General features: G+C 45.8%; 1 protein-coding gene across 15 annotated transcripts in view; it reads right to left on the bottom strand.

The window, feature by feature from the left end:
* LINGO1 (leucine rich repeat and Ig domain containing 1) overlaps positions 1–26,458 on the bottom strand; it is a 3,157,620-nt gene that overhangs the window by 1,918,785 nt on the left and 1,212,377 nt on the right. For 13 of the 15 annotated variants that reach the window (XM_069222181.1, XM_069222179.1, XM_069222184.1 and 10 more), the window contains one exon: positions 21,029–21,112. The exons of the other annotated variants lie outside the window; for them this stretch is intronic. The gene's annotated coding sequence lies outside the window, so the exon portion shown is untranslated. The remainder of the gene's footprint in view (positions 1–21,028; positions 21,113–26,458) is intronic. 15 annotated transcript variants of the gene reach the window in all.

Below are 26,458 nucleotides of genomic sequence, written 5' to 3'. Positions count from 1 at the left end.
GTTACCACGCACCACCAGAACATCAGAGCTGCCTAAAAAGACGCCATTCAACAATGCCTCAGCACAAGCGCTCACAACAGCAAAAAGATCTTCGCTGTCGTCAAAGAGTTCATGAATTCCGGGACAGATACCTCATCTATCACTCCCTCCCAAGGCCTCTGCAACAACCTCGCCCCCTTCTTTCAATGCTGTGCAACTCGTAGTTTTTAGACCCTATGTCAGAAGGTGAAATCTTGGACCAACGTGATTCGCATGGCTTATCTGATGCTTACTTCATCGTCACTGGCTTTAAATGTAGCCAAGGTCCTGGATCAACTGCAAGCTCTTGTTTTCCAATGGTGCCTTACTTTTTCTTGGTGCTTTCTGCCCCAACATTAAAAATATACATCCAGCTTCCCTTACCTAATTTTAATGATCTTGGTGTCTTTTTGTCCATTATGGTTTTCTCTATTTCTCTAAATTGGTTTGGAAAATGTATTGTGTTGTTTTCTTGACCTTTAAATTATTGGTACTGCTTGAACTCAACACACCGGTGCTGGCGGTCTTGAGTCCGCCCTATTATGACTGATTTCAGAATTCTGCCCAACATTGGGTGGAATTCAAACACCAGTCGTGCCACCGGCCAGCACCACCACGCCAAATGGATGCTGCATGCCATATTACGACCCGTAATACAGCGTGGCGGTGTCCTGATGGCGGGGTGCTGCCGGCAGAGGAAGTGCTGTGACCCGTCCCCTCCCAGACGACCTCCCCAACAGACAAGGTAAGTGGATAATCTGACAGGGGAGGGGGGGTGCATGTGTGAGTGCACGTGTGAATGTCGTTAATGTGGGAGGAGGGGGAGTGCTTGTGTGTGCGTTTCTGTGTGAGTGAGTGATTGTAGATGGGGTGAGAGATGTGTTTGAGTGTTTGTGGATTGGGGGTGGGTGGTGCGTGTGTGTAAATGGGTTGGGGTGGGGGGTGAGTGCATGTATGCGGTTCAGGGGGAGAGGAGGTGTGAATGTATGTATGTTCTGGGGATTTCCTGCAGTTTGGGCCATTGCTACCAGGGGTTGAGCAGAGGTTCTCCAAGAACTGTCATTTGGCCTAATCATATTGTGCTTATTAAGCTGGTACGTGCCATCCCTTCTCAAATTAATAATTCTACTCTTGAAAGGAAGATATACAATTAAGTTATAATAATTGTTTTGACTATTGGCATTTGAATAGCCAAGAATGTTTAATGGACGTGTAATCTATCACTCTGTTCACACCTTAAGGTATCAAAGGAGTTTTGACATGTTTCTGTAAACTATCCCTGACCTTAAATGTCTGTTCCATTTGAAATGGGGAACTGTCGTGTTTCAAGCAGCCTTTGGAGGCAAGAGGCAAACTATGTGACATAGTATATTTTCTTCCAGAATGGTGTGCCACCCTTTTGTCTATTAGAGTGGGTAGGTTGTTGTTCACTTCTGTTTTGCTGCAGAACCATCTCATCTTTGAAGGGTGGGACAACTCCTAGATTTTATCGCTATGAGTGGCACACTGAAGGTGCTCAGACCACGAGGTGGAGGTGAGTGCTGCAGTTCCATCTCAGAAAATGAAGGGTGGATGGCCAACCACTGAATCTGATGCTGCATTCAGGGGTGAGTGAAGGGAACATGTCATTATGAGCCATCTGACTTTGATGTTTGTCTACCGCATCTTAATCAATATAATCCGTTCATTCCCCAGGTCAAATTTGTACCACCAAATAGTCCAATTCCATCAAATCAAAAGTTTTTTTGTATAAAAAGAGTGTCTCACACTCAAATCAGAGTTAATAATACAGCATTAAAAAAATATTGCTAGATTCAATTGCATAGACTTTTCCTTTCTCAAGCCAGTTTGAGCAGTCATATTCTACTATTTTCAGGTTTGTCTATCTCATTGAAGCCAGTCCCAATCGCTCAAGATCGGGGTAGTTACGTTATTGTTGTAAATAGTGTGGTTGTCTGCGAATAGTCAGTTTGGCATCCTTTATTGTCCTTCCTAAACATAATTAAAAATCATAGAGGTCAATAGCTTTACTATGGTCATCTAACACATTTCAATCCTCACCCATACGTGTGGCCATTATCTTAGACCACTCAAATTCCCATATATTCCTTCCTTCTTAGCTACCCACCACCACTAAGAGGTCCTTTTGCATTCTCTGCAAGTCTTCATCCAGTTGTAGAGCCATCTCACACTCATCCTTCTGGTTGCCCCCAGCCCCCGTGCCACAGGGGCTTCAGGGTCCTTTTTTACACCCCTAGTGACCCAGCTAAATTCTTGTTTTTCAGTTTAATGTCATTCTAAAATGAAAGACGACTACAGAAACGGAGTCTGTGTTTCTGTAATTGGAAGGAATTCTCCCTAGCAAGAATAAAGAGCCAATGTGACAGCTTGACTTTCCTCATAGGAGTAATTCCTTTTTGAACCACATTAATCTGATAAACAGGTTGCAGGTCCTTCACCTGAGTCCATCAAGGCACTACCAGGAATGCCTTTCCTGAGAGCTATAGCTATAAATAGAACAGTGGGTGCAGTGGCAGAAGGTCCAGGGATGGCAGTGGCCCACTGGAATACCTTTTTCTGTTTTTATTACCCAACTAGCAAGGGAGTTCATGCATTAGGATCCTCGCACCTAGGCTAAACCATTGACTTCCCCAAAGAAAGGGCCATATCTGAGACCATTCCATTGACAAGAAAGTATTTCAAAAAGCACAGTATATTCACCAATAAGAAAGACATTTCAACACTATCAGGAACGGCTTCCATAGATAAACCCGGGCTTGACTGCAGCAAAAACTTCTTTTAATGACATCTCTGTAGAGGGGTATCCTATCACTGTCTAGTTTCTGTCAGAGGAATATTCTCTTAGGAGAGAGTGCTTTCATGAGAGAACACATTGGAGAGCCATGCATCACAGATGTTACCCCCAGAGTAGAGTAAACTGGGCCTAGAGATTAAGATCCTTCTAGGATCATTTCTTCCACAAAATGGATTTCTTCCTTGAGAGGGTTCTGTCATTCCTGGTGACAAGTAGCCTTTACTTCCGTTTTTTACTTTTGTTCTTACTTTCTGTCTTTTATTCCATTTTTCTCCCTCGTCTCTTTCTCTCTCCCTTCACTCTCCTGAGTTTTTCCCCGTGCCACTGCTGCCTCGCCCCCTTCATCCTGCCCCCCAGCTCACCGGACCCCCGCCTCCCTCCCCTTCTTAGTGGCGACCGCTGCGCACGGAGGGTGACTCCTCTAACCTCCTGGTCAGCGTCTATTGCCCTCCCCTGTGCAGCTCCACCTGCTGCTGCTGCTGCCTTGAGTGAACTGAGAGCCTGCCTGATTCTCAGTTCGAGGCCTACCTCCACCCGCAGACTCCCACCTGCGCCTTAGCCCTGGTGGCCTAATGGCCATCTGCAAGTATCTGATGTCTCTCTTTACTCCTGCCTTTTACTTCTGCCTTTACTTCTGTTTTTTACTTCTGTTTTTATTTCTGTCTTTTATTCCATTTTCCTCCCTCTTGTCTCTTTCTCAGTCCCTTCACTCTCTCATGTTTTCTCACGTGCTGCTGCTGCCCTTGGTGCCCCGCCCCCTACTCCTGCAGAGCACTTTTCCCACCCTCCCGCCTCCCAGCTGATGGACCCCTGCCTCCCTCACCTTTTTAACGGCGGACACGCAGTGGACACGCGTAGCAGGTACGCCAAAGGCAAGCCTGTCTGCGCTTGTCTGCACCTAGACCGCTCCCAGCGCCACGGACCCTGGTTCTCGCTCCATCTGCCGGTTCGATGCCAGCACTCTACGCACCCTCAACCCGGGAAGATCCTCAGCTTGCCACCAAGCCAACCCCAGGAACACTCATGGACCTTTTTCAAGCCATGCATGCTCCCACACCCTCCAAAGACCACCCCACGATCCTGCCCCAAGCACGGTCGACCATCTCAAGTGCATACTCCTCAACACACGCTCCCTCGTCAAGCACGCAGTAGAAGTCTGGGACCTCCTCAGCTCAACAGCCCCGGACGTCACCTTCTTCACTGAGACATGGATCACCCCCACCTCTGCCCCAGACATTGCCATAGCCATCCCGGACAATTACAAAATCATCCACAAGGACAGAGCCAACCAGCCTGGAGGAGGCATTGCCATAGTCTACAAGAACAACCTCTGCCTGACAACCACCGAGTCACAGTCTCAGCCAACACATAAACACCTACACTTCCAGATTCATACCAACCCCAACTCCTCCCTCCATGGCACCCTCATCTACAGGCCGCCTGGACCCTGACCCCAATTCTGCGAAGACATCGCCAACCTCGTTGCCCACCCAAACGTTCACCTCCTCTGACTACATCCTACTTGGCGACCTCAATTTCCACCCTGATACCCAGGATGACCACAACACCACAAACCTCCTGGACAACCTCACAACACTCGGCCTAAAGCAACTCATCAACATCCCCACCCATAGAGCCGGACACATTCTCGACCATCTTCTTAGCGGGGAACAACATCACCATCTCTCATACCTCCAAACACCATTGGACCAACCACAAGTGCGTCCACTTTACCTTTGCAAAGAACACTGCACTCCACTATTCCCCCCACCCCATCGGCAGACACTGGGGCAAAGTTACAGAAGCACAACTCACCAACGCTCTCAACCACTCCACCCACCAGATGCAGTGGACGCAAATTAAGCTGCACGCAATCTACACCGCTGGTTATCGGAATTCGCCAACAACGTAGCCCCCCCCCCCCTTAGGGAAACATAGCAAAACACCTAAATGGTTTACAGCAGACCTACAAGAATCCAAATGCTCCTGCAGACGACTGGAAGGGAAATGGAGGAACAGCAAATCAACCGAAGCCCGCACAGCCTACAAGAATGCAGTTACCACGCACCACCAGAACATCAGAGCTGCCTAAAAAGACGCCATTCAACAATGCCTCAGCACCAGCGCTCACAACAGCAAAAAGATCTTCGCTGTCGTCAAAGAGTTCATGAATTCCGGGACAGATACCTCATCTATCACTCCCTCCCAAGGCCTCTGCAACAACCTCGCCCCCTTCTTTCATCGAAAAATCCAGGACATTTACAAAGGCTTCAGGAACTGAAACGTGCCAGCACTGCTCACCACGGACCAGATCCTGGACTCCTGGACCCCCATCATCAAAGACCACACCCAAAGACTCATGAACTCCATCCACTCTGGAGCACCCTCAGATCTGTGCCCTCATCATATCTTCAACCTGGCCAGTGCCACCATAGCACCGAAGCTCTGCTGAACTATCAACCAATCCTTTGAGACCGCCACCTTCCCGTCAGACTGGAAGCACGTCAAGATCAACCTGCTGCTCAAGAAACCCACCGCCGACCCAAGGGAGTTGAAGAACTACAGGCCCATCTCTGTGCTCTCTTTCCAAGCCAAAGTAATTGAAAAGGCTGTCAACCATCAGCTCACCAAATTCCTCAAGACACACCAAATCCTAGACACATCCCAATCCGGATTCAGAAGCAATTACAGCACTAAAACCGCACTCCTAGGAGTCACCAATGACATACGCATCATACTAGACCACGAAGACATGGATACACTCATCCTCCTCGACCTCTCTGTTGCTTGTGGTACCGGCTCCCACTCCACCCTCTGCGCCAGACTACACAACGCCGGCATCCGAGATAAAACGCTGGATTGGAACAGGTCCTTCCTCACTGGAAGAACCGTGTGTCAGACAACCGCCGTTCATGTCAGAACCCAAAGACACATGCTGCAGAGTGTCCCAAGCATCTTCACTTAGTCGAACACTTTTCAACATCTACATGGCCCCGCTTGCCAAGATCATCAAACAACATGGGCTAAACATAGTCTTCTATGCCGATGATACCCAACTGATCCTCTCCCTGTCCGAGGACTCTGCAAAGGCCAAGAGAAATTTCCACAACGGGATGAAAGCAATGGCTGTCTCGATGGAAGCCAGCTGCCTCAAACTCAACTCAGACAAGACATAGATCCTCGTAATCAGCTCCACCCCTTCCACCTGGAATGCCTCCTAGTGGCCTATCGCACTGGGAAACGCCCCCGCTCCCATGGACCACGCACACAAGCTGGGCATCATCCTGGACTCCTCTCTATCCATGACCCTCCAAGTCAACGCCGTCTCATCATCATGCTTCCACACCCTTCGACTCCTGCGGAAGATTTTCAAGTGGATACCCTTCAACTCGAAGAAGACAGTCACCCACGCATTCATCACTAGCAAACTGGACTGCGGCAACACACTCTATGCCAGAATCACCAAGAAACTACAATCAAGACTACAAAGAATCCAGAATGCAGCAGCCAGACACATCCTGGACATCCCCCGATACAGCCTTATCTCCTCCCAACTCATAGACCTACACTGGCTCCCAGTCAACAAGCGCATCACATACAAATTCCTGATCGACACATACAAGGCACTGCACTACATAGGTATACCTCAATCAACGCTTCACCTTCTACGTACTCAACAGACATCTCCATTCATCCCAGCTTGCCGTTGCAGCCGTTCCAAGATCCGGAGAAACACAGCAGGAGGAAGACCGTCCTCCTACCTAGCAGCCCGGACATGGAACACACTACCTCTCAAGCTCAGGCAGACTGCATCACTGATACAGTTCAGGAAGGACTTCAAGACCTGGCTCTTCGACTGAGCAGTGTCCTCAGACCCTACGGGTGATTAGCCGTGCTTTATAAATCACTGATTGATTGATTGTCACAAGTCTGTTACATAAGAGGGCGTTGTGTATCCGATTTGTCTTCTCAGTGGTTTGTCTGAATGGAAGGACTGAGCTGTGGAATGCCGTGAGTGAAAAGGGTGTCTGGGCCAATTTATGGTAGATTTTGTTTAGCTGTACCAGACAGGGAAGAGGAGGGGGTGAGAGAGGGACAGAGATAAAGAGATTTCCAGACATTACATGTAACCTAAGTACCTAAATCCATGTGTAGTAGTGAATTGATCTGAGATATTCCTTATTACAGTGGCAATAAGATAGCCCATGGGTGACCAGCATGACCTGTATGGTTGTTGGTGACACCAAATAGGCAGACACAGGACAGGGACAAAGATCTAGACCTCAGGAACCTTTGCACTGACAGTGAACCTAAACCACGCCAAACAAAAGTTCTTCTTCAGAGTAGGTGCCTGGTACAGCTTCTCAATGTAAGTGCATGGGCTATCTAGATTGATATTTAAATAACCGCATTTATATGGCGCTTCATACCCCTGATGGGGTTCCGAAGCACTTGCGTTGGGCGGACAACACGTAACACAATAGGTTTTGGACATTGAGTGAAAGATCAAATAGATGGATATGGACTTTGAGTGTCCATCCCAGTGGAATGCAAATGCCACTGGGGAACCTTCTTGCCAGTGACATGAGAGCCATTTTCCTGTAAAGCAATGAACAATAAAAAAATCTGATTTTGAAATATTGGTGCTAACACATCCAAGCACACTGTCCCTCTGTGCTGTCCAGCTTTGTTGGCAAGAGTTAGTGATCCGACAGTCAATTCAGATGACTTCCAGGACTCAGGCTGCGCAGTCTGCATGGTCCAATCACCAGCTGCTCCGGCAGCCTCATCCCAGACGGGATATTTAATTCAGCTGCTTCGCGCCTAATTGGAACAATCTATTGATTCCACAGGAGGTTTTCATTATCTTCTAATTTCCACTCTTATTATTTGCGCTGGGAAGCCTTTGTGCTGCCTAAAATAGTGAACATAATTTAAGGAGCCCTGACACTGTGGTACATAGACTGGTGCAAACATGATCTGCTGAATACTACAAAAGCTGCAAATTGAGAAATCGGGTTATTTACTAAAGAAATTCAGAAGGAGGGGTGAGCACGGCACAGCTTAGTTTCAGTTTAGTGATTAGTGCAGCAGGTGCAGTGGCACCTGGGCCCAGAAATCTGTTTATTGCTATATTTCACGTTTTAACAGCGTCCATGGGGGACATTTCCTTCCTTGCATTACTGGTTACGCCAATGCTTAGATCCAAACTTGGTGTATAGTTTGGACAAGGGCATGCGTGACTCCACCAAGATACGAATCGCTGGGCATTGCTTACCTGATCTGCAGGGCGATATACAGATGTAAATCAGACAATCGTTTTTTCAGCCAATCAGATGCTGATAAATCGTTCATAGTCGTCATTTCACAGAATCTGAATCACAAATGCTGTTTCAGGATAGATTGACTTAAAAATCTGAGAAAAAAAACAGCATAATGAAGACACCACGCTCCCTGCAACTACATGAGGGAAATGTTGTGAGGTGGTAATGAATTGTATGCTCGCCGCTGAAACATGTGGTTGGTCACTTCAAAGCTTCCGAAGGCCACTCAAATATTCCATCCTTCCGGAGACGGCAAATGGAGTGCCATTAAATTGTAGGACAGCTGTATTGCTAGGTTCGGTGCTTCGAAACAAGAGAGCGGTATGACGTGCTACTTCCAAACAAGTTATCCTTGTTACAGTTATGGCTATTTTTACCAATGGCCAAATGGGAATAGGCCCAAAAGTCAATCGATTCTCCATGGTGCAAAATATGTTGCGCCCTGGACGACTGGATGAAGTCGCGCCTTCATTCAAACTATGACTGTGGCGTATCGCCATCCAGGGGGCCAGTGCTGCGGGAGGCGGGGGCCATATTAGGTATCAGGGAGACGCACGTTGCTTCGGGAGACTCCAAGAGTATCCGGTGCAAGAGACGTCCCCAAGTGCTCAGCGAGACTGCACATTCATGAAGGCTTAGGGCCGTCTCCCTACACTCGACAACCTGTTTACTGTCATCTTCAGCCATAATTCACTTCTGACACGTTCACGAGAGTCCATCCATCATCTACTGGATGCCAGATGCTGCCGATGGTGAGGCAGGGGTACCTGTGTCTTACAGCACCCTTCCTTGGTAGGAGAGGGAGCAGCCTCTGCCTAGGTAGACCGGATCTGGGAGGGGGAGTGGACATAGATCAGAAGATAGTCCTGAGATTGCTAGGGGAGCACATGCAACAAGTCAGTGTTTAGTATCAGACTTTACAGTGTGGGTCTTTAAACTGCGCGTATTTACCTTAAGGGTATTACCGCGCGTTGACCTTCACAAAGTGTAGTAATATCACCCACGGCTTTACAACGCATGCCTTTAACCCCACAATGCTGTTGTGAAGTCTGATATATATATAAAAAACACTGAAATGCATCAGTGATTGTTCATTGGAGTATGACTTGTGCATTTGCCATGCACAGAGATGTAATTAATTATGTAATTTCAGATATCATCAGTGATGCTATCAATTATATCATATAACATGTCATGAGTGATGTAATATGTGAAGCCATGGGCAATGCATGGTATGTGTGCAAGTTATAGTTACTTCATTTAACCATAAATGGTAAATTGCAGTGTTTTTGTACTGCAGGACCAGCCAGAGTCCTTTGTCATTGTTTTACCTTAGTAGTAGTTTGTTGCTAGATATCTAATATTCTTCCTTTCTTTTCAACCCAATAGCCTCTCTGTAGCCTCCCCATAACCAAAAACACTCCTTATCTCCTATTACCACCCCTCCCCCAGACTCTAAAAAACACTTATCCCATTTATCCATACCCTCTCCTAAACCCCAAAAAGCCCTTATCCCCTTTCCTTTACCCTCGCTGACCCCTAAAATCCCCTTACCTCTACCAGCTGCTAAATTCTAAAAAAAAAACCTTACCTCCCTTAACATATCTATGAACCCTAAACCCTTACCTCCCTTTACCTAAAACTGTCCCTGAACCCTAAAAAAACCTTACCTCTACCCTCACCGGAACCCTAAAAATCCCTTAGCTTCCTTTAACTCTAACCTCCATTACCCTTACCTATCCATTAATCCTTACTATCTCTTAACCAACAAATACATTTTTCAATAGCATAATGTTTATCATGAAAAAACACATACCTGCATGGTAAGGTACTGTGGGGTAAAGTACCTACAAAAAAATACCTCATTGTTCTTATCTGTGTGGTACGTACATGAGTGATACCATCCTGCGGGGTAAAGCCAGTGGAGTAAAGAATGTATACCATGAGTGTCCAATCAGTTGTAGAAATGCAGGCACTTCGGGGGGTAAACCCTGACTGCTACTGGGGGACAGGAGCAGCACAGCTCACAGAGCTATCGGCGAGGTAGATGAGTGCATGGTCTCCTATCTATGAGACCCCAAACATCTCTCACTCTCCTGTTAGCTGAGGGAGGGCAGCTCAATGTAAGGAATCTGTAATGTAAGGAATCAGCCAGTTGTATGTATAGAACCCTGTGCCTGGGTGTCACTGGTATGATGATTCTCCTGAGCCGAGACATGTTCAGACTTCTCCAAACTTCTGCCCACCTCCTCCTGCTCTACCTGCAATTCCCTCTTGGCAGTATGTTAGAAGCTGCTATGAGCCTTAGATCACATGAGGAGTGGGTGTTTAAAGACTGCTAGTTTAGATCACCACATTCATAGAGTGCTCGGTTCCCTTCCACTGGACGGTAATAATTTAAAGGAGGTGGGGGGGCTGGTTCCAAAATGGGCAGCAGAACATGCTTTTAGAGGAATCCTTCCTAATGTCCAACTGATTGACCTCAAAAGTGCCATAAATGCAACCATTTATCTCATTTAGGACTGCACCACGAAGCCCATGTTTCTTCATAAGACTATTGTCTGTTAGTTTTAACCAGCTATAAATAAAATGTTTTGTTGAAATCTGCAAATTATGCAGAAAACTGTACGGCAAGGGCAGTACATGTATACTTATGTGTTAAATGCCGTATCCCTAGAATCACAAATTGCACTGGCCCTGATCACTGTCAATTGTTTAATTGGCAATCTCTTCATGAAAGGTAAACAAAACTGTGACATTTTAATTTTCTTCAGCGCTCACTGTTGGCTGCACATTGAAAGAGGACAGCTTCAACTCTCTCCTAGGGTTCCGGTGATATTGACCTTCTGGTTTATCATGTCACTAGAACCAAGTAAAGGCAGCATTAAGCCATAATAAACAATTACTCATTATGTATATATAACACATGAAAGCCAATCCCAATATAACAAACATTGGCAAAGTCAAAAGGTCTAGCATTGGCTGCTGGTTTTGTGTGGTAATTGTAAAACCTTATTTTTGAGGAGCAGCCAGGTCCTCATTCACATAAAAAGTAATGATTAGTTAAGGCTAAAAATATTTTTCTGCCTCACAAAGCACACTTTGCCCTAGCAGTCTCTGGTAGTGAAGCAAACTAATTTTTTGTGGCTGAACTCTGTGAAAGTGCGCAATGCTGTCACTCACAATGAAGTTTACCAATGGTAAAGGTGGGCTTATCCACTGCCCTGTATGCTGTCGTGGGGGGGAAAAATGTGAATGGTGCATCAAAACAACAGGCCATGAATGAAGAGTGCTGGCAGAAAGCCCAAATTAATAAATACATAGATCAATAGATATATTATTTTAGTGACATCAAAAGGTGATGGGTAATGTTACACCTAGAAACGGTCTCTAATTCCCTTTCTACATTTGAGTTGTGAGGTCTCTAGTCGCCTACCATAATAGAATGACATAGCTGCTCAACTGTAATAGCTTATTACATTTGAGTTGTGATGTCACAATGTTTGCCATGGACAGCAGCTGAGGTGAGAAGCAGGTCAATGAGCATGATTGTAGCCTCGGTTTAAAGAAGGAAGAAAACATATTAGTAATCAGCCTCATTCCTCTATGTACTCAGGGAACTCCCTAGTTACTTAAAATATTCCTACAATGCACTTGGGGAACTTGCTCCCATATGTTATACTTTCTTAGTTTTTGAGGAGACTCACTAATATGCCCTGTGGGAAGTTTGCTCTAAATTCCTTCCGCCCTCGCCCATCATATCAAGAATAGACACAGAAGTGAAAATGTGTTTAAGGGGTGCATGGAAACAGGATGGCATCTAGGGGGAAGCTGGGAGCTATGGGGAAAGGCAACGGAGCTGCTGTAATATATATTTATTGTGTCAGAAAAGAAGAAATGCTTACAAATTTCTACTGACTGCAGAGCTGTCTTCTAGGTAACTCTCTTGAGTGTTTGATTCGTCCTTGAAGGAACCCTTGCTTGTCTCCAGTTTGAAGGCTGGTCCCAGTGCATGTGCGATGAGATATGTTTCGGGGGAGCTAGTTATGGAAACTGTCAGCTCTCTTGAAGCCGCAGCACTACCAAAAGGCAGTACAGAAACACAGAGCCATCAGGCAACACTGATTGACAAGTTTTCCCAGATTAATTTTTCATGCCTTCAGTAGAATATAGTGACTACTAATCCAGAGCGCTCATCTACTGTGGGCTATCAGGCCTTCTTCTGCGTGCAAATATTCGTTTACAGGAGATGGGTATATCTAGAGAATACTGAATACACAATATTGGCATAAGGAAACACCAAGAATATTACAAAAGGGCTACAGAACTAAGATAAGAGGTGTACGCCTTAGGTTCCAATAAACAAATACATTTAATGAACTAAGCTAAATATTGCAAATAACAACACTTGATCAAGAAAAACCTAGCAATAGTGCGCTTTTTTCAACAACTTTGGGGCACTGCTATTTCCAGAGGATCACCATATTAATGTGACCTTTAAATCCAGTCTACATTCATGAAATGTTGAATGTAAAACAAACACCCCTTAGGTGAGTGGGTGGGCAGGTAGGTTTTGAGCTGCAGTGTTTCAATGCTGGTAAAATAGGGCTGGGTGCAAGCAGGATTTTCAAGACAGTGACCCAGAATGCATATAGAAAATCTAAATGGAAAACATTTAAACAACCCGCGGTTATCCTGCTAGTCTAACCCCAGATCTAACAACAGCTTTTGAGGCAAATGATGATCATATTCTGTTGGACACTCTGAAAAACAGGATGGGTCGGGGAGATCTGTTCTACAGCAGTCCTGGACCTGTCTCGTAGCATGCTTATAAATGCTCAACATTTGCAATAACTATTCTGTTGCCTTTTTCATCTCATGTGATGATCCTCCTGGCTCCATTGTAGCACCAATTTTATTTTATATCTATTTAGAACCTATGTATGAGCTTCATCTACATCTTGGTGTCTCATTTCATCAATACACAGATGGCCCTCAGGCCTGTCTCTAACAAGATTTCCTTGAAACTTCAAACTTCAGCACATCCACAAATGGACAGAGAACATGTATTTAAATGTAACACACTAAAGAAGACATTTCTATTCCTCACACCTGACCTTTACATTCTCTATCTTGAATCACTAAAATTAGCAGACTCCACCCACAACTGGCCATCTTTGCTAAGTTTCTTGGATTCCTTCTTGACTCTAACCTTGCTCTTAAAAGGTATTTCTAAGCCAGAGCTAAATCTATCAGATTCCACTTTCACTAACTTAAGATGCTGAAATGCATTCTCTCCTTCCTCCTCACTGGTCTACCCATATTAGACTAGGCCCTCTCAGTGGCAAGCTTCAGCAAGAATCCTGAGTGATACAAACAAACACTTGCAAAGCCAAGTGGTCGGTGTTGGTCACCAGTACTTTAGCTTTATCAATGCTAGTTTTGTTAAGGTTTTGCATTTTGTAAAACATTGTTTGGGGAACTGCCAGTACGCCCACAATAAAAAAAAAAAACGGACTAAAAGCAAAAATATTTTTGATCGCAAATAGCACACATTGCCATAGCATTCCTTTAGACAAAAGGGAGCTAATTTAAGTGTGAATATGTCACTCGTGAAATGGTGGTATGCCATCACTTACTCCTGACCCAATACCCTATGCTTTAGCGGATAGATGAAAAATGTGAATGACACAATAACAGTCCACTGGATGAAGAGAGCTGACTGAAAACTCCTAGAAGTAAGTATAGTATAAATATACTTTATTAATATCGAATGGTCTAGATTAATGACACACCTAAAATGAGAAATATCACCCTTGTGCTTACCCACTCTAAATGGATCCCATCTGAGGCTTGTTTCATAATGAAAACTGCTGGACTTGCCTTCAAAGCTCTGAAGCACCAAACTCCAAAATACTTCACTCACAAACTTTTCTTTTGTGGAGGCTCTTGCTCTCTTTACATGAAATACCAACAATTTCTCCTTACTTCCTACTTCAGGGACAAAAATGCACACTATGCAGATCTTTTTCCTAAAATGCCCTGAAAGTTTGGAACTCCCTCTGTATCCACATTAAATACACCTTCTCTTTGCAAAGCTTCAAATACCTCCTCAAAGACATGCTACTTGAACTTTTTTTGTGCGTAACCATCTAAACAACACATTTTAGCTGAAACCTATGTGCTCTTGCATAAATACAACTCCTTGTCCCTTTATCCAATTCATTACGCTCCTTTAACTAATAATTTTGGGGTTCTCAATAGCTCGTAGCCCTCTAAAGATATGGTCAGTGTTGCCTTGACCAAGTTCCTGCTCGATTCTGTCTTCCTATGTATTCTTGTAGTATTTAGACCTTGCCTGAGAAAGTGCATGTGGTGTCGCTTGTGAGATCTTTTGTTAGTTGAAAAAAACCTCTTAAAATTGGCTCAGAGCCTCTTCATTACTTACCATGATGGTCAAAAACGGACAAAGCCCTGGAGAGAGATCTGAAACTCTACCTTTTCTACTATATCTACTACCCAATATGCCATAAATTCCTCAGCTGTTGGCAGAGCACTTTCAAACTTTCAAGCTTTCAAGAATCCTTTGCCCACAATCTGGACATAGTAGCACCCATAAGAACCATTTGTGGCAATTCCTCCAGGCCCCACTCCCCATGGTTCTTGGAAGCACTAAAGCAGGAGAGATCAGCCTGTAGTCAATTGCAGAAAATATGGTACATGTCCAAATCTCTCCAGGGCAAGTTCACCTACAAACTATCCTTAAACAGATATCATAAAAAGCTCAAACACAGTTATAAATTACAGCTCATCAATAGAATTGACAGTGCTGGTAATTCAACCAAAGAATTATTTAAAGTCCTAAATGAGTTCATGAAGCCTACTGCATACACTTCATCCATCCCAGCCTCCCAGAAATTGTGCAACATCTTGGCTAACCGTTTTGAAGAAAACAATAGACTATCTGTAGGAACCTTGCTAACCGTCTCCCTACCACTATTACTCTTAATGTTCCTTCCCCTGCTTATAAATCCTCCATCACATTGGATTGCCTGGAACCCTTCACCCTAAATCTTGCCTTAGAAACGATGAACTAAATGAAGTAAGGCTCTACCTTAGATCTCTTGGCCCGACACATCATGGTGACACTTGCTGAAACTCTGCTTCCAGATATCACAGCACTGTTTAATTTATCCTTGAGTACAGCAACCATACCTCAAATGTGGAAAGCATCAAAGCAGCGCAAGTTATGCCCATTTTGAAAAAAAACAATAGAGCTCCCTTGAAACCTGCCAAGTGTAGGTGGATATCTCTTCTTCTCTGTCTCAGCAAGGTGCTGGAAAACCTAGTTAATCAGCAAATTTCTAGCTATTTAGAAAATAATTCCATCTTGGATCCCTTGCAATCTGACTTTAGAGCTGCACATAGTACTGAAACCGATTTGCTGGCATTTGCTACCCATCTATGCTGGTGCTTCTGGACTTGCCTACTGCCTTTGACACCATCTCACGTTCCATCATGGTCCGACGACTCTCTGAGATTGGGTCAAATGTAAGCTCTTGGCTGGTTTCAGAGTTTCCTCAGCAATCACACTCAAACCATTAACCTTGGCCCTTTCAAATCCCATGTCATGCCATCAGACAAAGGAGTAACTCAGGGCTCCTCATTGAGTCCTATGCTTTTCAACATTTATGTTGCTCCTCTGGCTCTAGTTGTTAGATCCTGCGGTCTAGATGTCATCTGTTATGCAGATGACCACAACTGATCATTTCTAAGGGCCATAACCCTGAATCTATTAAAGCTAAATTCAAAGAATGCATGAGGAATGTTGCATCTTGTATGTCCCAGAACTGCCCACAGCTCAATAGTGATAGGATGGAAATGTTTGGAAAAGCTCTCGACTACTGGTCGGACGGCTAGTGACCATCTGAATTAGGTATTAGTACCCCCACCCCATCCCATCCTAAATCTGTATTGAAGAACCTTGGCATCTTAGTCAATGACAATCTGACCATGAACGAGCAGGTAGGCTCTATATGCAGTACCTGCTTCGGTATTATGCGCATGTTGAGAAGAGCATTCTAATGGCAGGCTCTCCACACAAGAAGGACTTTTATACAGGCTCTTGTAATCAGCCATCTGAACTATGGAAACACCCTGTTGGTTGCAGCAAATAAAATCTCTTTAGTCAAAATTACAAGCAGTTCAGAACACAGCGGATTGTCTTGTTTGCAAAACCCTCCTCCCCCCAAAACGCCATCAAAAGCTACTCTCTGGCCATCACATTGGTTTCCTATAATTAAACATGCCATTTTAAAACTATTATGGCCGGTACACAAGTCCTTATCAGGGAAAGAACCCACATATTTTCAAAATAAACTTGTCCCCAACTGCCCCATTAGAAAGCTGAGATCAAATTATCAGCTCTTGCTCTGCCCTCAGATCATTTGCAGAGTCAAATATGGTGGCTGATCTTTTTCTTAGCTCGGCCGCATCACTGTAATAAAGTTCCTCTGTACACTCCCACGTGCTCTGACCTAGTGCGTTTCTGAAAACTACTCAAAAACTGGCCTTTTCTAGTCTCCCTCTTTTTTCATTTCCTGGATCTGTGCTACAGCGCCGAGGCTATAATAAGTGTAGATAACATAACACAACCACTGGCTGACTTCATTGTCACTCTCATGTCCTTCTCATCAGTCAGAGCATGCGTTTCACTTTCTCTTCATGCGTTTGTCTCTTTCATGGAGCATGGACCAAGCACTGATTCATGTCTTTATTAGTGTCCTTCCAGTGCTCGCGGTCCTCCGTTACTTGTTGCCGTGTTTCTCCAGCCCCTTTGCTTGTTGCCCTATCCCTCCACACTGCTTGTTGCACCGCCGTCCCTCCTGCCCCTCTCCGGCATCATTGCTTGTTGCCCTCTCTCTCCCGCACCGTTGTTCACATAAACTAGCAATGAAAAGTCTCTGAAACGACCCAAGCAAGAGGCATCATACAAACAAATGCTTCAAAAATCACAACAAACAATGCATACGTTTTATGATGCGTGAGGCTTATGGCGCTCTCTGCTTGATAGGGACAAGTTATTTCACATATAGACATTATGTGACGGCTCTGTTTGAAACGGCTGCCCGCTGCAGCTCGGGCAGTTGTCGATGGCTGCTTTAAGGCCCACCCCAGCACTTGTGTGAATTTAGTAACACTTTGAATTTTGTAAGTGCGCGTGGATTACAAAATTGTGATACTTCCGGGATACAATTCCATCTGAACGTTTCCACTGTATGCTCCATTTTGAAAATGCCTAACACGCCGAGCCCCATATGTGCTGAGTGCAGGTCTGAGAATTCATTCAATATTTGAGCAGTGAAGCAAGCGGACCGAGGGGTGTATCGCCCATCACACCTGCAGGAAACAACAGCGCATCTGGTTGTCGCCTTGCACATCTGGGAGCACTGGAGGGTCACCTCGTCCTGCCAAACCCGCCTCCCACGACAGTAATAGCACGTGTGCTGCCGCTGAGAAGTGCATGCATGTACTACGGGGAAGCTGTGTTGTTTAATTAATGAGAGCTGCTGTAGGGTCCTGTGCGTGTGTAACACGAACAATGGTGCGTGCTCGTGCATGGGACGATGATAAACAAACATGGTTCCAGCATAGAGTGCTTAAAAGATAAACTTACATGGGCATTATTCCAGCATCGAAGGTGTGTACGCTTGAGTAATACATAAACTTGTCTGCATGTGTAACAAAAAAGACATAAAGAACTCTTTTACCGTGCGTATGTATATGCTCATATTCTTGTGTGATATATATATATATATATATATATATTATTTTTTTTCAGAATAATACAGGATCATGGTTATGTGTACAGCACACAAACGTACAATACTACGCGGTTGTTCAAGTTTGCAATAAACGAGAAGCTTCAGGAATCTAGGCGTGTAATAACTAAGCAGTATAGCTCAATCCTATATGTATGTTTGGTCAAAGAACCCTGGTCGGGGCCCTATATTTAATGCTTGCATATAACCACCGTGCTACCATTTAAAGCATTTAATAATATTAACAACGTTGACGCTATCGAAGGCCGCGCCGAGTGTGTGATAATTAAGCAATACAACATGTCCCATACGTCCGATTATAGAACAATGAGTATGGCAGTATTCTATATGATAAACTAGCAGTATCTCTGAGATGATTCTCTGTGTAAAAGCACAGGCTCAAACTTTAGTGACCCTAGACTATTGTTTTCAAAACACACAACGAGTAATTAATGAAGACACAAGCTTGTGAGCGGATACATTAATCACATTAATAAAGTCAGCTTCGCAGGGCAATAAAGTAAACGGCTTAAGTATGTGAAGAAGTCCTCTTATTGGGAATTAACCTGCCCATGCCCTATCTCCGCCCATTTCTGTTCTGATCAGCCTTTTTAATAAATAAAGGAATGTTAATTACATCGCTGGTTTAGTTGAGCCTAAAGTCTGCCCAAGTTTTTTGGATAGCTGTCAATAAAAGTAGACGGTTTTATAAAAGGAAATAGAAACAGAATTGATCTTTTTGGAAACGCTGCATTTATGTAAATGTTAGCTTCTCCTCAGAGAACTGGAAGGTCCCTGCCTCTTTGCTCTGCCTCCAGCATAATACAAGAGGAAGCATAACACAGGACCTGCAGAGTTAACTATCACTGCCACCTAAGTAAATGTATATGTATTGCAGCTCTCAGACACCTCCTGCTCTATTACCATGCTGAACAAACACCCTTGATCATCAAACTTTACAAATACTCTGCTTGCCATGCGCTCCCAATGGTGAAGCATGCTACCTGTCCGAAAATACACTTCTATGCAACTCAACGGGGTACTGAGCATTGCATAAATGCTAGAATGTAGTCAAATACAGTATCGGGTAAACTCCCTCTGTGGCAGGGTGGACGTGCAACAATAAACAGGCAGTTTGGACAATCATGATAAAGACATAAAACACAATTTTTGACAGATTAAACCACTATGGGGACACCGTCATCCCTTCTTCGAATTGCCTGCACCTGTGATAAATAACGGATCTTAGTTGCCCTCCCCGTAGTTATAGGAAAAGTCGTGTGCAAGGGCGCATAACGGGAGCCAGGCAATTAACATACATTATTGACCTGAAGATACAAACAACATGTGGATGTCAGCATCCGCCCACCCAAAATAATGAGCTCTGCTGGAGGAGGGGCCATCAACATTCAACTGAATGGGTGATCTACCAGTTCCATCCTCACGCACCGCTCCCACCTCACTCCCTTTTTAAGAACACCAGTTTACAGATCACTCTTTGGACTCCTCCTCTTGGTTTAAGTCAGGAGAGCTCAATTAGCCAAAGAAGGTAGGCAACGTTTATTTACGTTTTTGTACTTTTCTTTGGCTAGTTGGGCTTGTCTCAGCAATTGCAAGGATAGCCACCTGTGAGCTGGGGATGAATGAGAAGAGGCTGAGGGCGCGCCACAAGAGATTGGAGACATTTTTTCACCAATATCATTTGGTGAGATGTTATTCATGTTCCCACGGTGCACCCTATTTGCCCACACCACATGGGAAGGAGTTAGAAGCCAACTGCAACAGGCTGGAACCTTTGCAGGCATGGAACATTGAATATAACCTATAAGGGGAGAATTCTGATTGGATGATAAGCTCCCAGTGTTCTACGCCGAGCATTATTGAAAGTTTTTCCCTCAGGTGGGGATGACCAAAGTTATTATTGGGTGCCATAGGTGCAAAGATGAATTAAGATCCTGAATGTGGCCACTAGGACAGGACTGCATAGGTTGCTTTAGAATCTTGTAAATTGACTTAACAGAGATATTTCAAGGTTCAAGTTGAGCATTGGATATATTTCAAGAATTGATTAGTGAATTTCAGAATTGTTTGTCCATTCTACAAACATATTTCAGGAATTTGTTTACTGATACAGTATTATTTGTATTAGTATGTAGTATTATTGTATTAGTATGTTCAGGATTTTGATCAACGATCTGATGAATATATTTCACTATTTTGTGCATGCATTGAAGGAATATATTTCAGGATTTTCACACTGATCTGTGAACATCTGCTTAGTGTATTTAAGTATTTCCTACAGCAAATTGATAAGCACTTTTCACAGCAACATTCATCTATCGATCTTATATATAAATACCAAGATTCCACAAAAATAATTTTTTCGAAAATTCCATACAAAGATTTTATTAAAACATTCAAATAATCGGTTAAACAACTTAAGTACACAGCACGACTGAGTTCACAGACATGATTAAAGAAGCCATAAACACGGAATTCAGAAGCCGTCCTGTCCCTTGCCCTCCCCGTACACCTTGCATAAATCATGCGCTGTCACTTGTCACATGAATAATATATGCCGCTTCTAAATCGTCACATCCGAGCGTTTGTCACCCCAGAGAGGGCCTGGATACCCCCCACATGCTTGCTCAGTTAAAACGTCTACACATCAGGTCAGAGGTGGCGGAGATATCACGCAGCCAACAGATGCGCCCTGGTGCGAGAAACCTGAGACGCCAGGGAAGCGAAATGCGCAAACGGTCACTTCTTTGAACTCGAGGAAAGGGCAGCGATAGGACGAGCTGCGAATGACGCAGTACGTCAGCGGTGATGGCCCAGGTTCCTCAGAACAGTGTATTCTGACGCTAATTGTACATAGTGAGGTACCACCGGAGGGCACGTGTGTCACAGCTAGTACATATATCATTCATCAGATATCTGCCAACACATGATTTACAACCACTCCAGCTGTGGGGACACGCGGCCGTCTGACATCAAGAACGTGCTTTCAAAACAAAATGTAAATAGGAATGCTAACGCCTCTTGCTTACTCTGTGAAGAGAAATCTCGAGCCGTCTTTCACGTATTGCAAAGGTGTGCCTTTAATGGGAGCTTCTGATGGAGCATATTTATTTCTGAAAAAGAAACATATAAAGAAAAAGTCACGTTATGCCATGTACATCAATGTTGCTGGTGGTGTAGTGCTTCACACTGCCTTTATGTTAATTCAAAGCGCTGCTTAGAGTAGGACATCAATGGAAATGACGAGGAAAGGAGAGAAGAGGGAGACTTAGAAATGCGAAGATAGGAGCGAAGAATGGAGGGGCCCGCGGGCAGCAAGAGCAACGCTCTAGTCTTCCCGCGGGTCAATTCGGGAAAGGAAGTGACGGCGAGGGACAGGGATTGGGAAAGGTAAGTGGGGGCGGGTCTAGGGGGAGGAAATAAAAGGGGTTGGGGGTGGAGGGACCGGCCTCTTTTCCGCGCTTACATCGCGCGTTTTAATTTGGAGTGGCCGGTCCCTGGGGATCCTTCATAGTGGGAGTTTGTGGTGCAGGTAGGCTGGGGTTTAGGGCAGGGAAGCGGTATATGGGAGTTTTGGTGTCCTTTGGTTTTAATACTAGGGGGCCGGGGCACGCTTGCAGCCCGCGCGGCCCCCTTTCACAATTACTGGGGGTGGCCATGCGCTCCTTTCGAGCACGCCCCCCCCCACCCCCATTTCAGGAACAAGACACGCGTTTGCTGGCCAGCAGGCCTGCATTCGCAGCTCCACCACCGCAGTAGCAAGTGGCTGTTTTGAGCCACTGCGGCCCCCTGGGGGCCCCGACAGCAGGCCCCCTCCCCCTTTTTTCCGGGGGGCCCAACATTTTCAATTCATTCAGCGGCGGTCCAGATTGCCTGGCTCCGACCGCGTGGGGGCTCTAAAAAAAAAAAAAAAATTATTATCAGTAAGTAGACTAGGGTAAGTTTAAATTAGAGCATTATGTTTTCAGGCACAGGCTGGTTAACTATAATTAATAGGTGGGGGGAGATCACACATTAAGGCGTGGGGCCCTCGCCACAGGCTTTCAGGGCCCAATTAAGCGAGTTAGGGCCAATACAGGCACCCCCCCCCCCCCCCCAAAAAGAAATTAAAAAAAAAAAAAAATATATATATATATATATATATATATATATTATGAAAAGTAATAGATACAATTTTATACAGGGAGGCTATTGCGCAGGGAAAAATTAACGCGCTCACAGTCCCCCTCCCCTTTGTCCAGGCCCCACGGCAAGACCCTGGGAGGCGGCAGGTTACGCAAAGGCCACGTATCCCTTATCAACACTCCCTCTGTGGGCCGCAGCAAGGGGGCACAGGCAGGCAAGTGTAGGCGGGACCCCCGCCCCGGACATGTCCGTGCCATGCGGCCGGCAGCCGGAGAGGCCAGCAGACAGTACAGGCAACGAAGGAACCATGCCCCAAGACAGAGGAAGGGGCAGATGGGTACGGGTCCCGAGCGGAAGGGGACAGGAAGTCGGGGAGGATAGTGTTTTAGGTAGCAAGATGGGAGCCAGTGGCGCATACGGCCATGTGGCGCGCGGAAGGTCAATGCCAACGCAAGAGGTTGGTAGAAAGAAGGCGATACCAACGGGGCGCAATACGGCCCCGGCACGTTGGTCAGAAGCGCTAGAGGGGTTTTCGGCGGCCTTCTCTACATCGCAGGATCGGGGACAACACAGAATGGCGGACGCCATGTGGGGCAAGATGACATGTCTAATAAATGCATGAGGATGAGTGGGAGTGTTTGACAAACAGATGTGTGCGAATAGGAAGTGCTAGAACTGGACTATGAATAGGTTTCTGGAAGAATGGGAAAAGGGGGAGATCTGGGAAACAGAGGTACACAGCATAAGGGGGAGGGGAAGAGGACGCAGGAGCGGCGCAACCCCTCTCTCTGTTTCTATTTTTAGGAGCGGGACAAAAGCATGGGTCTACAGGAAAGAAGGCAGGACCAAGCACGGGGCCGAGGGGCCCGGAAAGTTTTCGCGGCTTTCGACCACACGTGGAAGAGGTAAAGGGCAATGGTGGTAGGTTTGGGGGACGGCGAAAAGAGGATGTCATTTCAACTTACAAGTCCGTTGGGGTGGGGGAAGTTTCGACAGTTGACACACTGCTGCGAGCCAGAGCTACAACTGAGGGAGAGGGCGGGGACAAGATAGCAGGAGAGAAGTCAGGCACAGGAGAGTAGGAAGGGGGAGGACACAAGAAGAGGCTACCCTATATGGGTCTGGCTATGCCATTGTGCTCACACGTAGCGGAAAAAGCGAAGGCAAGAATATGGAGACCTGATTATGTAGACGTTTTTAAACTCTTTCATAAGGACATACAAGCCAAAGGAGGGTCTAAGGAAGAAGAGTAGGAGTTGGCCCGTAGGCCGAGGGTGCCAATTAATATGGACGTCAGCGTTTTTAATTTTGCAAGCATTTATTGTGAGAAATACCCTGACATAGGCTATAGCGCTATTTAAATACATGGACATCATTAAGCCATGGGGGGGATGTAGACCCAGAATCATGGATGCAGGGGATGACATCATCACAATCCGCAGTAGCGACACATACGGCCAGTGGGTTACTGGTGGTATATAAGCCTTTTCAGGCACGTCCAGCCCCGGGGGGGGGGGAGACAAAGAACAACATTTAACACGACAGGAGCGTGCAGGATTTTCACCAAAGGTTTCTGATCCAGACATCCTTGTAAAAAGGAAACAGGACTGCTCCAAGTGCGGGGCCGTCATCAGGTTACTCGATGTTTTTCACCTTCAGTCCCTCCGTACAATGGAGGGCGGCAAAAGGCAGAGGGACACAGGGCGCTATCTGCTCCAAAAGGGGGCCTACGCCAGTTAGGTTAGTCTTTATCTTACCAGGGCTGCGTATATACACGGATAGGGCAGCTGCTTTGAGTTAGCAGAAGGGATTCAAGAAGGTTTGAGGGTCAGTGACCACGGCTCACGGGTGAGACACTGGGCAGACAAAGTGCGGTCTGCAAGGGAATTACCACAGGTGGTAAGGAAAAGCTGGACAAGGAACGGGCATTGGGCAGAATTGCGGGCCCATTTTTTATGGGCGGCCAAGTCAGATTTTGATGATATCCCCGCTGGGAGTCGTGCCGAAGAAGGCCCCGGGTGAAATCAGGTTGATACATCACCTCTCATGGCCGGAGGGCACATCTGTTAACGATTTCATGGCAGCAGAAGACACCAGACTGGTGTATGCATATGTGGATGATGCCGTAAAATTGGTCAGGGCGTGCGGCCATGGGGCAGAACTGGAAAAATGCAATATACAATCAGCTTTCAGGTTATTGCCGATACACACAAGGGATTTTTGAATTGCTGGGGAATGCAGCTTGAAGGGGCAATCTATGTGGACAGGGTCCTGCCCAGGGGTCGCGCGATTTCATGCGCGTTGTTCGAAGCTTTTAGCACCTTCATGCAGTGGGTCTTTGTCAAGAGTAGTGGGCATTATGCGGTGACCCATTATTTGGATGACTTCTTTTGTAGGAAGGAAGGGTTCGCGGGGAGTGCCGGACGGCTCTGGAAGGTTTTCAGGATATGGCACAGCAGATGGGAGTGCCGTTGGCACCCAGAAAGACCAAAGGCCCCTCATAGTTTCTTACCTTTCTGGGTAGGGATTTAAGACTCCAGTATAATGACGGACAGATTACTGGCACAGACAGTAACGGAGATGCTGTTTTTCTTGGACACGGTGATAGGAAGCACGGAAAATCGATTCGAGACAGCCCAGAAGCGGTTGGGGTACCTTAACCCTGCTTGTAGGACAGTTAAAGGGGGGAGGATGTTTTTGCAGGTGATTAGGGTCGTGCATGTCAGGCGCAGTTTTGCCACACCAAAGAATAAGAGGGTCAAGGGGACTCAGAAGATGTTAAGGTGGGAAATATTTCTGGAACAATTAATTGGGGTACCCAGGTGGTTCTGGGAAGAAGAGACAGCATGGCAGGTGCAGATATTTTCGGATGCGGCAGGAGCGCATGGTTTTAGAGATTTTCGGGGATGGCAGATGGTGCTCGGAGGCGAGGCCAGCATTTTGGTGACAACTTAGGAGGAGCATTGCTGTTCTGGAAATTATTTTCCTTGCTGGTGGCCATGGCAGTATGGGGGCGCGAGTTAGCATATAGGGCAGTTTTCTTCAGAACCAACAACATGGCTGTCGTGGATTGAGGAACAGACAGGAAGCGAGGGATGTGAAGGTTTTTTGCGCTGGTTGCGCCGATTCATGTTGCAGGGCTTATCTCGGAATTGTGATCTTTAAAGCTGTCCATATACCAGGAGTTCTCAACGAGATTGCGGTTTCCCTGTCCCTTTCACAGGGGCAGCGTTTCAGCAACCTGGGGTCAGGAACGGAGCGGACCAAGACAGCGGTCACGGCAGACAATTGGGAATGGGGGGTATGATGATCACGGGTGGGTGGTGATGTTTTTAGCGGACTCCAATCGGCGAAGTTACCGGCTGGCCTGGTTGGGGTTTTTTTTTCAGTTTTTGAGCGGTTACAGGAAAGTTTGGGGGCAGAGTGACAAACAGTTAGAGCATCAGGAGTTTTGAGTTCTTGTACGGTGCATGTTTCAGAGAGGGTATCAGCGGCCACTATTTGGGGGTAAACTGGCAGGTGGACCTTTTTTATGGCAATTGTTTTTGATCACGACCCAGCAAGAAAGGATCGGTGGGAAGAATGTTAAAAGGTTGGGGCAGAATTAGAGCGGTGGGGGGTAGAACGGCCAAGGAACCCAATTTTTGAGTCGTTACTAGATTTGTTACACGAATTGCCGGTATGTTGCGCAGATGAATACGAGCTAGCAATTTTTCCGCTTAGGCAGGGTGGATGTTTTTTGGAGCTTTCAGCCAATCCTCACGGTTGTCAAACAAGGAAGCCGGGGTTTTTGTGCACAGATCAAGGTCCAAGCTCACTAGTTTTCAGCTCTCACGAGTGTTGAGGATGGCGTTGGGTCGTGTGGGCCGCCGGGCCATGGTTTTTTCGGTACACCTTAGTTTAGGTTTGGGGCAGCTACGGCCGCAGCGCATTTGGGTTGGGACTGGGCAAAAGGTCAAGGCGAGAGTCCGCTAGTGATCAAGGTGTTGTGAACTTTAAGTTAAGACCCTGAAAGGTGGGGCGATACAGTTGGAGGGGGTTTTAAAAGGGGGGGGGGTTTGTTCTGTTAAAAAAAAAAAAAAAAAAAAAAAAACAACAGAAAAAACAACACAGGTTACAGTTATTTTTCCATTGCAGGAGATGCGTTTGGTCCATCACAGAGCAAGATGGTTACATGGCTGGTCGGCCATTCATTTGTCCACTGGGCAGCGAAGTTCGTGGAGAAAACAGATATATGGTCGGGGCCTGGGAATATCCAGCAGGCGGCACGAGGTGCTATGGTGGGGAAAGAGCAGAAGGCGGTGGGGTAACCTGCTTCTTTTCATCACTGCTAA

This window comes from Pleurodeles waltl, chromosome 3_1, assembly GCF_031143425.1.
Source record: "Pleurodeles waltl isolate 20211129_DDA chromosome 3_1, aPleWal1.hap1.20221129, whole genome shotgun sequence".
In the NCBI taxonomy this organism is placed as follows: domain Eukaryota; kingdom Metazoa; phylum Chordata; class Amphibia; order Caudata; family Salamandridae; genus Pleurodeles; species Pleurodeles waltl.
This window is presented reverse-complemented; position numbering and strand designations above follow the sequence as displayed.